This window comes from Chelonia mydas, chromosome 2 (genome assembly GCF_015237465.2).
Source record: "Chelonia mydas isolate rCheMyd1 chromosome 2, rCheMyd1.pri.v2, whole genome shotgun sequence".
NCBI classification, from domain to species: domain Eukaryota; kingdom Metazoa; phylum Chordata; order Testudines; family Cheloniidae; genus Chelonia; species Chelonia mydas.
In genome coordinates this window covers 105,578,645-105,592,568 of record NC_057850.1, presented here as the reverse complement: position 1 = coordinate 105,592,568, position 13,924 = coordinate 105,578,645, and the positions used below count along the sequence as shown (strand labels likewise).

Below are 13,924 nucleotides of genomic sequence, written 5' to 3'. Positions count from 1 at the left end.
CAGTCGAATTGTTGCAGTTCTACTGCTTTTGAGCTTCCATGAATGTGTATATTTTAGGTATGGGAAAAGTTTGCCCTTAAGTGCTAGTTATTTGAATGTAAGGTGAAAATGTACCATAAATGTAGATTTCCAAGGAGCTTAACTCAAATAACTCTCGGCCAAAAATTATGATTCCTAGTCAGAACACTTTTTGCATGGTTGTGTGTGAAGTGGTTGCACTTAAAATATTTCTACTAGTTCTACTGGTTCTGTTGCTACACCCCATTATATGGTAAAGGCTTTCAAACTGACAAATATTCTAAGCATAACTACCACACTAATAGTATAAATAATTATAGAAACTGTTTAGGAAGCCCTGCAGAAGTCAATTCACCTTCAGCCAGAGTGAGTAATCTTTTTTTGGATGAACAAATACAATATCAGTAATTTAACCCTTCCCACTAAAATGGTGACGAGATTTTTGTGTCCAGGTTGGTAAATTTATGTGACTGTTTTTGCAAGCTGGTTTAGGGCTAAAACATTAAATGGAGCTAAACTGAATATATTAATCTGATTGGAGAAGCAGTAGCTGGCTAGCAGTACCCCACTCTTACCTGACCCAGCCTAATGCTAGAAAGGCAGTGACGAATCTTTACTCCTGCTGAAAGTAGTACCCATTGTGCTGTTGGGGAATTCAGTCTTGCCCATAGCCACAAAAGTCATCAGCAGAGACCGGATTAAACTCAGGATTTTGACTCTTTGGCCCATGGTTTCAGTGGCTCTCAGGATTCTGCAAAATTGCCTATCTGGATTTTTTTATGTTGCAAAGTTTGTGCTCCATTATTCTTAAAGCTCTGAGGTAGGAAAGGAACATACAGTCAGATTTAACCCACCGCTGAAATTTAGCCAGGCCTCGGGTGGAACTCAGCAGCTGTTTAACAGTGCAATATTCAGCTGAAACTTCTGAGGATAATTTGGAAAGAGAGCATGTTATTATCGGAGTCAAACCTTGGCTGTATCTTTAGGTTTAACAATCCTACTCTTACAAAATGTTCCATGAGATATTCTGTAACCATATGTTTTCAGGACCTCAGTTTCATGTCTCATGAGATGGATGTTTACATGTTTGTTTTGTAATATTTTGGAAAAAGACATGCTTGCTCTTGTAAAGAAGATAAAATGTAATTTATTTTCCCAAGAGGATTTACATGTTAGCTGATGTTTTGAAAGACAAGTTCAAAGGAAGCAGTGTATTAATCTGGGGGCTGCTTTTCTAGAGATTGGTGCTCAAACGCAATTCTGTAAACTCCAGCGATGTGGGTCAGTGTTCTTAAATAAGCCATCTTCATGTATCTTAAAAGCAAACTGTATGTGAATTATTTAGAAGCAATGGAATTAGAGCAAGGCAGCTGACAAAGACACCTGAGTACAATGTAAATACAACTAAGTAGTTCCCTGACCAGGGTACTACATAGCTCCAATTTGTAATGTTGGTGGGGCTTGTGTTTGTCAGATCTTAAAGTCCTAGACTCAGGAGGTTGCAGAGAGTTCAATTGTGGCTGTCCTGTCCCCATAGAGCACAGTAAGAGTGAGCTTTCTTGCGCCCTTTTCCCCTCCTGGTTCATCCGTGCCAGAATCTGACTTTGAGTTTGCATCTGTAATTTTCTTTTGATAACCAGGCGATTTTTAAAGATTTTTTCATTTTTTGTCTTTTATTCTGGACCCCGTTGAAGATGAAGAAGTCCTATTCTTCATCTCTTCATTCCAGGGATGCATCTTTTCCCTTTGAATCCTTTCTGATTAGTTTTTGCAGACTGGTCAGTTGGAAATGTGGGGGATAGGCCAACTGTCTTTCTTTAGCACACTTTGCCCTTTTGCACAGCAGTGTTTGCTTTTTTTACAAAGACACTTCAGCACTTTTTCTATCAGTCTGGAAAGTGGAATTCCTCCTGGTTGCATCCTTTCCTTCTATAACTTTCACCAGACTGGTCTGGTGACATGTACAGGGTGTGATGCAAACCAATGACTGTAGATGCCAGCAAAGAGTTATTTCCTTGACAAATGTTTTTAAAAAATCTGGTCAGTGCTTTTCTGAATTTCCTTCATGCCACATTTCCAGTTGATTCACACTTTTGTCTAAGGTCTGTTTTTGGGGTGACATTAAAGTTTTATGTGTACTGTAGTAGGGCTTAACAGAATGACACAACTAGAGTGTATTGCAATGTCTGATTAATAACCTGAATCTCTCTTTGGTTCTTAAGCCAGGTCTACACTAGAACCTTTTGTTGCCTGAGGAGTGTGACTTTTTTTTCTTTAATGACATTTCTATACTCGCAAAAACCCCAGTGTAGAAGCAGTTATGTCATAAAAGTGCTTTCTCAGTATTGTTTATATTGCTCAGGGAACTGGTATAAACTTTGCTGTTAAAAATCACTTTTTTGGCAAATCTACATTTAGGAGGGTTTAGCAGACTTTTCCTAGTATAGAGCTGGCCTTGGTCTTCTGGGGCTACAACTTCAACATATTGTCATATGCCTGGTAATATTCACTTAACCACAACCCTCTTCCCAGCTCTTGTTCCTGAAAACAAAGATATTTCCTGACTGTATCAACAGCTGTATTCCTCTTACTCCTATTTTATAACTCCTTTTTTCTATAAAAAGGAGACATCTGACTTTTTCTGTTTTTCAAAGATTGTTTTAGCTCATCTTAGACTCATTTTTTTTTTTGATAGGCTGTTCCATAGCCTTTTCCCCAAACTTCCCCTGCTTCCTTTTAGCATGGAACCTGACTTGCTATGATTTCACTTGTGTCTACCTGCTTGTATTCCCTGTGGCTTGGCATGCTTCATGTTCATATGAGCTCCTCTTCAGCAACAATGGAGCATGAAAAAACCTTTCTTACTCATAGTGGTGTTTATATTTTTCTATATTTGTGTGATACTCATGTGAATATTCATAACTTGATAAAAGCTGTTATCTTATCAATGGCCCAGAAGTGGCAATAACCAATTCATTCATTATGTAGAATTGAGATAACATGATAGCTTAACCCTTTTCAAGTTTCAAGACTTCGTTATAACAGATCTTTTGAAGTCAGATGCCTGCTTCATGCTGAACAGTCTGTAGTTTACCAACTTCCTCCTCTCTCTGGTGCAATCTGCTTTTAATTTCAGGTGTTTGGCATGGTTGTTGTGCATCTAAAACACTCGGCATGCATACTTGGTAATAATAATGGGACTCTTTAGGGCAAAAGTTCCCAAACTTTTTTTTTGCTGTTCTGCCCTTTGGAGATTCCTATCATATGCATGTCCACTCAGCACAGGGGAAAGAGGGTACCTGGGTGATGCTGAGTTTGGAGCTACAAGGGGGAAAAAGGGAGAAATCACCATGTGACCAGCTTGTACTGGGAGGAAGCTTGCATGCCCTGTTTGAATCCAGCTGCCCTCAGTGGGAACTTGTGTGAATGCCTTAGGGGTTACACCCCCACTCCCCACTTTCCAAGCATGTGTGCATACTGGGTGCAAGGCCATTGCTGTGGGTCCAGGAAACATTAGCATTGCCAGTGCCATGTTGATTCCCAGTGCATCCATGGGGCAGGACGGTGGGCGTGTGAGGGAGAGATGTGGGGGTGGAAATAAGTTCTGGTGAGGCTGCGTGGTTCCTGTGGGAGCTGGGTGGCAGCAGGATGGTGACACAGTGCTGAGCATGCTGGGCAATGGTTAATTCTTAACCACTCAGGTCTTCATGCCCTGTGATAACCTTGTTCTCGCCCACCGGAGGGGGTGAGCCCCACAGTTTGAAAACCGGTGCTCAAGTCTGGGTTAAGAAATTGTTTACTTTAGTGCTGCACATGTTTTTAAATGCACCAATTTGTTATTTAATAACACACCATTCAGGAGAGCATGTATAGATACAAATGTCAAACTTAAGTGATTGATTGCAGTTTTTGCAGTGGTTCTCAGGCTTCCATACCAAAATGCTCATTTGTATAATCAGATCACGCCAGAGCCCCCATATAAATCTAGTTCTCATTACCAATACGTGGCCAAATCCTTTGGATTTTGCAGTGTCCCACACCTCTTTACATTCCAGAGTACTGCCAGCAGGTTCTGAATGAGGGGCCCCAATATGCTGGGTGATAAGGAAGTCACCATTACCACAGCAACTAGAAGCTCCATAGGCTTCGCTCTCGCTCTCTCTCTCTCTCTCGCTCTCTCTTTTTTTAAAGTGTCTCATTGGGCTTTAGTTGGACAGCCCTTCTTCATATCAGTGTTCAGCTATCTACAAAATCTTTGTTCGCCATACAGTTCTACTTGGATTAATGAGATATTATTTGATCTGAATGTTTCAGTAAATGTGAAAGCTGTATATATAAAAAGGTTTTTAATAAGATTTAGGAACTAGGCAAAAAAGCCCAAAGGTCCTCGGGCAAGGGACCTATTTCAGCCCGCCCGGCTACTCCGGAGCCACAAGTGTGCACCTCACCAGTTGGGGCTTTTAGCCCCTCAAAAGGTCCGTCACTGACTCAAGGGAGCAGTACAGGTCCCAAGCCGCTGCCGGCACCTGCCCAGGCCTCCCCGGCACGGAGAGAACAAAGGCTTCCACCAGTGCCGTCGATGCAGCAGGATGCGGCAAAGGCTCCCCAAGAGGGAAAGTCAGCCACCAAGACCCCTCAGGGAATAGTTGAGCGCCGACGATCCCCTGAAATGAGATAGCACTCCCCACCTCAGTGCTGCAAATCCCCAGAGCCACAGCCCAAATCCTTTGGGGCTCACTCCCAGTCACCGGGACCACGAGCGCAGTCCCCGCCACCCAGATGCGGATCGCCTAGAGAAAGGCTTCGGTCTCCGAATTATCAGAACCCCTTACCCTCCTACCGGTTGGCCTCTCATCGCAGATCCCCATCACCTGCCACGTGGGAACGCTCCCTGTCCAGGCTCCAGTCTCCCTAGCACTACTACTCTTTGCACTGGTACCGGCACCATTCATCACGCTCTGGTCATTGGTCCCTGACGCAACCATCAACAGGCACACGCAGGCCCCTCCGTGATCGCTGGAAGGGGAATCCTCTGGTATGGAAGGCCAGTTTAGTCCCTCTCCAAGGTCCCACCTACTTGACTGGGGCCCCGAGACCACGTCGATTTCGACGGCGCAGCAATGGCATCAAGGCCAGTGGCCAACCCAGTGGCCTTACTGGGGTGCTTGGGGAATGCCTGTCATGGCAATGCCCCCTTCTCAATGGTGTTCAGCTGCTGCCTTGGAGCAACAGCCGGTAGAACCAGTGGCACCGGCGGCGCCAGGCTTGGTTCATGCAGATTGTTTGGAGGTCGGGATTGAGGATGCAGCACCCACCCCTAAACCTCCCTTCCCAGTGGTGGATGAAGCCCCGGAACCTCCTCCAATAACCCAGTCATCATCATAGTCCCCGGATGAGGCAGTCACGGGACCCTCAAAGGCTAGCCACCAAATGACTTCAAGGAGCATCAGGCTGTGCTCCGAAGGGTGACAGAAAATTTGGGTTTGGAAGTGGAGGAAATGGACGAGCAGACAAACATGCTGTTTCGCATTTTCTTGGCCACCACCCGTGCCCGGGTCGTTCTACCGGTCCCCGAAGGGGTCTTAAAGATTGCCACATCCCTGTGGCAAACACCTCTTCCATCCCTCCCACTTCCAAGAGGGCAGAGAAAAATACGTTGTTCTGGCCAAAGAGTTCCAGTATCTGTATACCCACCCACTTCCTGGCTCGTTGGTCGTCTCTGTGGCCAATGAAAGAGACAAGCAGATACACTCCTCCTCCACCCCAAGAATAGAGGGGCCAAGAGGCTGGATCTCTTTGGGAAAAAAAAAATTATTTGACTGCCAGCCTGCAATTCCGGGTGGCAAACCACCAGGCCCTCCTGGGCAGGTACAATTTTAACTTGTGGGATACCCTCCACAAGTTCCAGGAGTCTCTCTCTCAAGGGTTGGCCCAGCAGTTTGGCACCCTGGTGGAGGAGGGCACCGTGGCTGCCAGGCATTCCCTACAAATGGCCTGGGTTGCGGCAGACTCTGCAGCTCGGGTAGTCGCGTCGGCGGTGGTAATGATGCACACCTCATGGCTCCAGATGGTGGGCCTGTTGCAGGAGATGCAAACCTCAGTTTAGGACCTCCCTTTTGACGGGGTTGGTCTCTTCTCTGAACAGACTGATGCCAGACTGCATGGGGGTGAAGGATACCAGGGCCACCCTTCGCTCGTTGGGCATACACATGCCACAGTCTGCTTGGAAGCCCTTCCGGCCTCCCCCTGCCGCCAAGGCCCTGGCAGCCTCGTCAGGGATCTGTGAGAAGAAGGGACACTAGTTTCAGCTGATGCTGCCCTTCTTCCCACTCGCCTGCGTAACCTGGTCCTGCCAAACACCTAGGGGGTCAGAAGTGCTCATTTTGAGGGTGCACTCAAGAGCGACGCCCTAGTCAGTTCCCCAGATCCTTCCTGTCCTTTAGTGGACCGTCTCCGCCCCTTCTGTTCGGCTTGTTGAGGGTAATCTGGGACCACTGGGTCCTGGATATAATATCCCGGGGCTATACCCTGCAATTTATGGCTGCCTCTCCTTCCCACTGCCCCTCTTTCCTGTCCCTCTTCAGGGACCCTTCTCAGGAGCAACTCCTTGTTCAGATGGTCGAAAAGCTCCTGTGCCCGGGGTCGGTGGAGACGGTTCCTCAGGACATGCAAGGAAAAGGGTTCTACTTCCGTTATTTCCTAATCCCGAAATCCAAAGGGGGCCTAAGAGCCATCCTGGACTTCTGTCGCCTCAACAAGTCTCTCAAGAAGTTGACGTTCCACGTGGTCTTCCAGGCCTCCTAGAACCGGGAGACTGGTACATCAGTCTCAACTTAAAGGACACTTACTTTCATGTCTCCATATTCCTGGCACAGGCGTTTCCTCCATTTCATGGTGGGAGGGCGCCACTTCCAGTTCACGGCACTACCCTTTGGCCTCTCTTCGGCCCCAAGGGTGTTCACCAAGTTCATGGAACCAGTGGCAGCTTTCCTCAGGCGTTGTGGTATCCACCTGGGGACCAGATGGCATTCACCCAAGAGTTCTGAAAGAACTCAAATGTGAAATTGTGGAACTATTAACTATGGTTTGTAACCTGTCCTTTAAATCAGCTACTGTACCCAATGTCTGGAAGATAGCTAATGTAACACCAATATTTAAGAAGGGCTCTAGAGGTGATCCTGGCAATTACAGACCAGTAAGTCTAAAGTCAGTACTGGGCAAATTAGTTGAAACAATAGTAAAGAATAAAATTGTCAGACACACAGAAGAGCATAAATTGTTGCACAAAAGTCAACGTGGTTTCTGTAAAGGGAGATCGTGTCTTACTAATCTATTAGAGTTCTTTGAGGGGGTCAACAAACATGTGGACGGGGGGGATCCAGTGGACATAGTGTACTTAGATTTCCAGAAAGCCTTTGACAAGGTCCCTCGCCAAAGGCTCTTATGTAAATTAAGCTGTCATGGGATAAGAGGGAAGATCCTTTCATGGATTGAGAACTGGTTAAAAGACAGAGAACAAAGGGTAGGAATAAATGGTAAATCTTCAGAATGGAGATAACTAGTGGTGTTCCCCAAGGGTCAGTCTTAGGACCAATCCTATTCAACCTATTCATAAATGATCTGGAGAAAGGGATAAACAGTGAGTGGCAAAGTTTGCAGATGATACTAAACTGCTCAAGATAGTTAAGACCAAAGCAGACTGTGAAGAACTTAAAAAAGATCTCACAAAACTAAGCGAATGGGCAACAAAATGGCAAATGAAATTTAATGTGGATAAATGTAAAGTAATGCACATTGGAAAAAATAACCCTAACCTATACATACAATATGATGGGGTCTAATTTAGCTACAGGTAATCAGGAGAAAGATCTTGGAGTCATGGTGGATAGTTCTCTGAAGACGTCCACGCAGTGTGCAGCAGCAGTCAAAAAAGCAAACGGGATGTTAGGAATCATTAAAAAAGGGATAGAGAATAAGACAGAATATCTTATTGCCCTTATATAAATCCATGGTATGCCCACAACTTGAATACTGCGTACAGATGTGGTCTCCTCATCTCAAAAAAGATATACTGCCATTAGAAAAGGTTCAGAAAAGGGCAACTAAAATGATTAGGGGGTTGGAATGGGTCCAATATGAGGAGAGATTAAAGAGGCTGGGACTTTTCATCTTAGAAAAGAGGAGACTAAGGGGGGATATGATAGAGGTATATAAAATCATGAGTGGTGTGGAGAAAGTGAATAAGGAAAAGTTATTTACTTGTTCCCATAATATAAGAACTAGGGGCCACCAAATGAAATGAATGGGCAGCAGGTTTAAAACAAATAAAAGGAAGTTCTTCACTCAGTGCAGAGTCAACCTGTGGAACTCCTTGCCTGAGGAGGTTGTGAAGGCAAGGACTATAACAGGGTTTAAAAGAAAACTGGATAAATTCATGGAGGTTAAGTCCATTAATGGTTATTAGGCAGGATGAGTAAGGAATGGTGTCCTCTGTTTGTGGGAGGGTGGAGATGGATGGCAGGAGAGAGATCACTGTTAGGTTCACTCCCTCTGGGGCACCTGACACTGGGCACTGTTGGTAGACAGGATACTGGGCTGGATGGACCTTTGGTCTGACCCAGTATGGCCATTCTTATGTTCACCTATTTCCAGACCTCGACCACTGGCTCATCAAGGGCAGGTCTCCGGATCAGGTGCAAAGCAGCCTTGACCGGGTGCGTTCCACCTGCCGCGACCTGGACCTGTTAATAAACATGGAAAAGTCCACCTTATTGCCAGTCCAAGGCATAGAGTTCATCGGAGTTGTTCTAGATTCCACCCGAGCCAGAGCCTTCCTTTCAGAAGCGTGTTTTTGGGCCACGTCGGACCTGATCTCACATCTAAGAAACCACCCGCTCACTATGGCCCATCCCTGCAGACGTCTGGTGGGTCAGATGGCTGCGTGCACCTATGTGGTCAGCCATGCTTGGTTCCACCTGCGGCCCCTACAAGTGTGGCTGGCCTTGGTCTATGTTCCTAACAGAGACACCCTGGACGGAGTGGTCAGGGTGCCGGACGATGTTCTTTCGTCCCTGAATTGGTGGCTGAATCCCCAGTTGGTGCTGCAAGGAGTTCCCTTTGTGACCCTGTCCCTGTTGCTGACCCTGGTCTCTGATGCCTCCGATGGGGAGCCCACCTGGGCGAGCTCAGCAGCCAGGCAAATGGCTGCTGGACGACCTAGTTCTCCATATCAATGTCAGGGAGCTCAGAGCAGTTCGCCTGGCCTGCAGTGTTTATACCCCAACTAAAAGGCAAGGTGGCCCAGGTCCTGACTGATAATATTGCCACGATGTATTACATCAACAGACAGGACGGGACAGGGTCTTTGGCCCTTTGTCGGGAGGCTCTCAGACTATGGACTTTTGCGTGCAGCATGCCATTCATCTGGTGGCCTCCCACCTACCTGGGACCAAGAATGTCTTGGCGGGTTGCCTCAGCAGAGCCTTCTTGTCTCGCCATCAATGGTCACTCCATCCAGAGTTGGTCAGCCTAATTTTCCACAGGTGGGGAACTCCCCAAGTGGACTGTTCGTGTCCAGGCAGAACAGAAAGTGCCACGTGTTCTGTTCCCTGCAGGGAAAGGACAAGGGATCCCCGTGAGATGCCTTGCTATTTCCGTGATCGGAAGTGCTGATGTGCGCCTTCGCACCAGTGCTACTTATCCATAAGGTCCTGATAAAGGTGAAGCAATTTAAAGCGAACATCATCTTCACAGTCCCAGTGTGGCCTTGCCAGCACTGATTCAGCATGCTACTCAGTCTTTCGGCAGCTGCCCCGCTGCAGCTGCTTCTTCAACCAGACCTACTGACCCAGAACCATGGCAATCTGCTGCATCCGAACCTGGCGGCGCTGCACCTGACAGCTTGTCTACTGTGTGGCTGAGTATGGAAGAGTGGGTGTGCTCTGCTGGTGTCCAACAGGTCTTGTTGGGCAGCAGGAAGCCATCCACCAGAGCAACCTACCTGGCGAAGTGGAAGTGGTTAATGTGCTGGGCCTCGGATCAGCAAATTCGGGCTGAGGAGGCCCCACTGCAGGACATCCTAGACTATTTGCTGCACCTCAAGCTCCAGGGCCTGTTGCTTTCTTCAGTAAGAGTTCACCTGGTGGCCATTTTGGCATTCCACTCTCCGTTTCAAGGCAGGTCGCTCTTCGCCCATCCTATAACTGCGCAGTTCTTAAAAGGTCTGGAGCGCCTCTACCCGGACGTCCGGGAGACGGTTCCCCCTTGAGACCTGAATCTTGTATTGGCAAGGCCCCTGGGTCCTCCCTTCGAACTCTTGGGTTCATGCTCCCTCCCGCTTCTCTCTTGGAAGGTTTCTTTCTTGGTTGCTGTAACTTCGGCTCTCAGGATGTCTGAGATCAGGGCACTCACCTTGGAGCTGCCCTATACAGTCTTCTACAAGGACAAGGTCCAGTTGCGTTCACACCTGGCCTTTCTGCCCAAGGTCGTCTCCTTGTTTCATACAGGTCAAGATATATACTTACTGGTCTTCTGTCCAAAACCTCATGCAACGGATGAGGAATGCAGGCTACATACCCTGGACGTCAGATGGGCTCTGGCCTTCTGCATAGATAGAATGAGGCCATTCCGTAAGTCAATGCAGTTGTTCGTTGCTGTCGTGGACAGGATGAAGGGTTGCCCAGTGTCTGCCCAGAGAATTCTGTCTTGGATTACGGCCTGCATCCGTTACTGTTATGAACTGGTGAAGGTGCCCCCGCTGGCAATTGTGACAGCCCACTCGACTAGGGCGCAGGCATCATCGACAGCCTTCCTGGCGCAGGTGCCAATCCAAGAGATCTGTCAGGCCTGATACCTGGTCCTCCGTCCACATGTTCGCATCTCATTATGCAATCACCCAGCAAGCGCGGGATGACGCTGCCTTTGGCAGAGCAGTGCTGCAAGACTGTGAACTCTGAGCCCACCTCCAACGATACTGCTTGTGAGTCAGCTAGAGTGGAATCGACGTGAGCAAGCACTTGAAGAAGAAAAAACGGTTACCTTCCTTTTGTAACTTTTGTTCTTCGAGATGTGTTGCTCATGTCCATTCCATTACCCGCCCTCCTGCCTCTCTGTTGGAGTTACTGGCAAGAAGGAACTGAGAGGGCGTAGGGCTGGTGGAACCTGATCTACCAACGCATGAGCGCGGCACTCAAGGGGGCGCCACAGCCAGCCCTATGGATACTGCTAAGGCAAAGGTCTCCAACGACTGTGCATGTGGGCACGCGCATACTTAGAATGGAATGAACATGAGCAACACATTTTGAAGAACAACAGTTACAAAAGGTAGGTAACCATTTTTTCTGTTACACTGGTACTGCAACAGTATCGGGTCGAGGCCTGTCTTCATTTGTGTCTTGTTCAGGACAGAATTTACTGGAGCCTAGCAAAAAATAATGAACTGTAAAACAATGGCTCCAGTTTGGGCAGGTTCATAGTTACATAAACAAAGTATGATTAAGACAGAATTGTTTATTGTTTCCCAAGCTAGCTATTCTTTCAGGTTTTCAACAAGAAAAAGGAGAATAAAAATATAAATATTTTTATTGTAATCTCTGGTCTTGGCAGATGATTTTTATACTTTATTTTTTAACTTGAAAGTACTGTATTGTATGAAGTACTCTGCTTTTTCCCTAGTTGGAAGAGTGTTTTCCAGGATTCCACCCTTTTAAAAGAAAATTGGACTTAATTACATGTCTACTCAGATGTATGTCTTGTAAATCATTTTCAGATAAGAGTGCACTTCTAGAAAATATGTCCTAATGCAATTAAAGTTGAAGTTTAAGGTTAAGGTTCATTTAATTGAAGAATATAAAGAATGTCTAAAGAAGATGTTTATTCATGCCACTTTTAGATTCAATGAAGTATTATTCTCATTAGCATTCATGTTTCTGAAGGATAAAAGCTTTTCTAATACTGTTCCTGTGCTAGCCAGGTTTCTGAAGAACAATTTTGGTAGGCTTTTGTTAGTCAAAACAGAGCACATTAAACAACATTTGTAGAGGTTTGGTGCATATTTTCAGCAAGCAGTTCCTGGAAAAATATAAAACACATATTTAATATACCATTCTTAGTCACATTTGTGCTGGGTTTCATGGATAGGACAATATGTTATGGCTTTTAATGAAAATAGGTTGATTGAAAATTTAGTGCAGGCATTACTGCTTAATTACATTTTGAAGCAAAAATTCTCAGAGTATAAAAAAGTCCGTAGGGATCTCTAAATAAAAAGTTATATGAAGCTAATATACTTACAATGAAATGTGTTCTATCTAACTGTTTTCCTCCTCCGTTTACATTCCAAGAACAACTGCTAAAATGCAAAAGCTGTGAAATAACATTAAAATGCTATTTAATGTGTCATGGGAAATTTTTGTTTACTATTTTCCCAAATGAAAAGACTTTAATAAAAAGCTTTTTCCACTGCAGTTCTTTAGTAGGTCATGATGGGGGCTATTTCTAGCAGTAGATTACACCAGATTTAGAGTTGCCTAGGGATATATACTCTGGTTACAGGAGACAAGTCTCATTGCCTTACCTTGAGGCATTAGGTTGAGTCAGTTAGGTCATGTGAGTAGTGATTTTTATCCTTCAGGGTTGCAGAGTTTCAAATGATGGTATGTGACATTTTTGCAGGAAGTACAAGAAACAGACATGTTTTTAACTTGGATATGGGGATATAAATGGCTTCTGCTCAAGTTTTGCAAATGGAAAACTTCCTTACAGCTGAAAGACCAAACCTTTCTGATTTCACAAGCATACTGCTGGGTATAGCACCCTTTTAAGAAATATATTTAATTACCATTTGAACAACATTTCATATTCATACGATTTTGTTAAATAAGAGACAAGAGTATGGTATTTTCATATAGATTAATCTAAAACTAAAGCAACTATTTCCCCTCTCAGGTTGAAATGAGTCCATAAGGATTGACATCTGTAGCTTTCCTGTGATGCCTGCTGCAAGTTAAATTGACTTGTATATGACTACTGAGAGCATCCACTGTTACATTAGGTAGATGAAAAATAAGCATTATAAACTCTTAGTTACTGCATAATTGGCCATTTAGGGGATCTTTAGCCCTGTGTGAAACAATTGGTGCTGGGCACTGTTTTGAGGCAAGATATCTGACTACATGGCCAGTGATCTGATTTGGTATGGCAGTTCCTATGTCATTTACAAGCCAAATGGGCTTGTTCCTAAAAGTGACCTGCAAACTAAATAAAACAAAAGTATCATTTTTCCATTATGAGGTGAATTCTCACAATTAGCCAGCAGGAAAAGGGGGAGGTAATAAGCACATTTGACTGTCAACCTAAATTTTCTTCGTTAGCAGGTTCAGAAGTCCAGACCTGTCAGGAATTTTCAGCTTCATGAATGGGTGTGCCGGTTTACACTCTTGTGGTAACATCACTTCCTCTGAAATACCCTACTGGAGCTAGCCTCCGGAGATCAAATAAGCCTGTATTTCTCCAACAGTGTGTGATTTTTGTAAATGCTACGTTATCTTAGTAAGGAGCACATTGCAAAAAAGGATGTCATGACACTAGAGTTTTATCCCCAAGGTATAAAGTAATAGCAAACACTGTACAACTCTGTACATTGTTGAAGAAAATACTGACATACTACAGGATGGCTCCAGCTTGCCATACATTTCCATAGAGGGTGTGATGGAGCCAGCTGTGTGTATTGTGGGACATAAGTCTGAGAACGGACAACCCATAGGATGTCTAGGCCAGTGGAACCCGATAAAAAGTTGAATTTCCTTCTCTCTCTGTCCATTTGGGGTATTTGAATTATTATTTTACCATTAGCAAATCATCAAATTAAGTTTACTAATTATAAACCAGGGCTTGAATCCCACTTTGT

The 13,924-nt window shown here is 45.2% G+C and overlaps 1 protein-coding gene across 5 annotated transcripts in view; it reads left to right on the top strand.

Moving 5' to 3' along the window:
* CDKAL1 (CDK5 regulatory subunit associated protein 1 like 1) overlaps positions 1 to 13,924 on the top strand; it is a 653,278-nt gene that overhangs the window by 212,898 nt on the left and 426,456 nt on the right. The gene's annotated exons all lie outside the window — the stretch shown is intronic.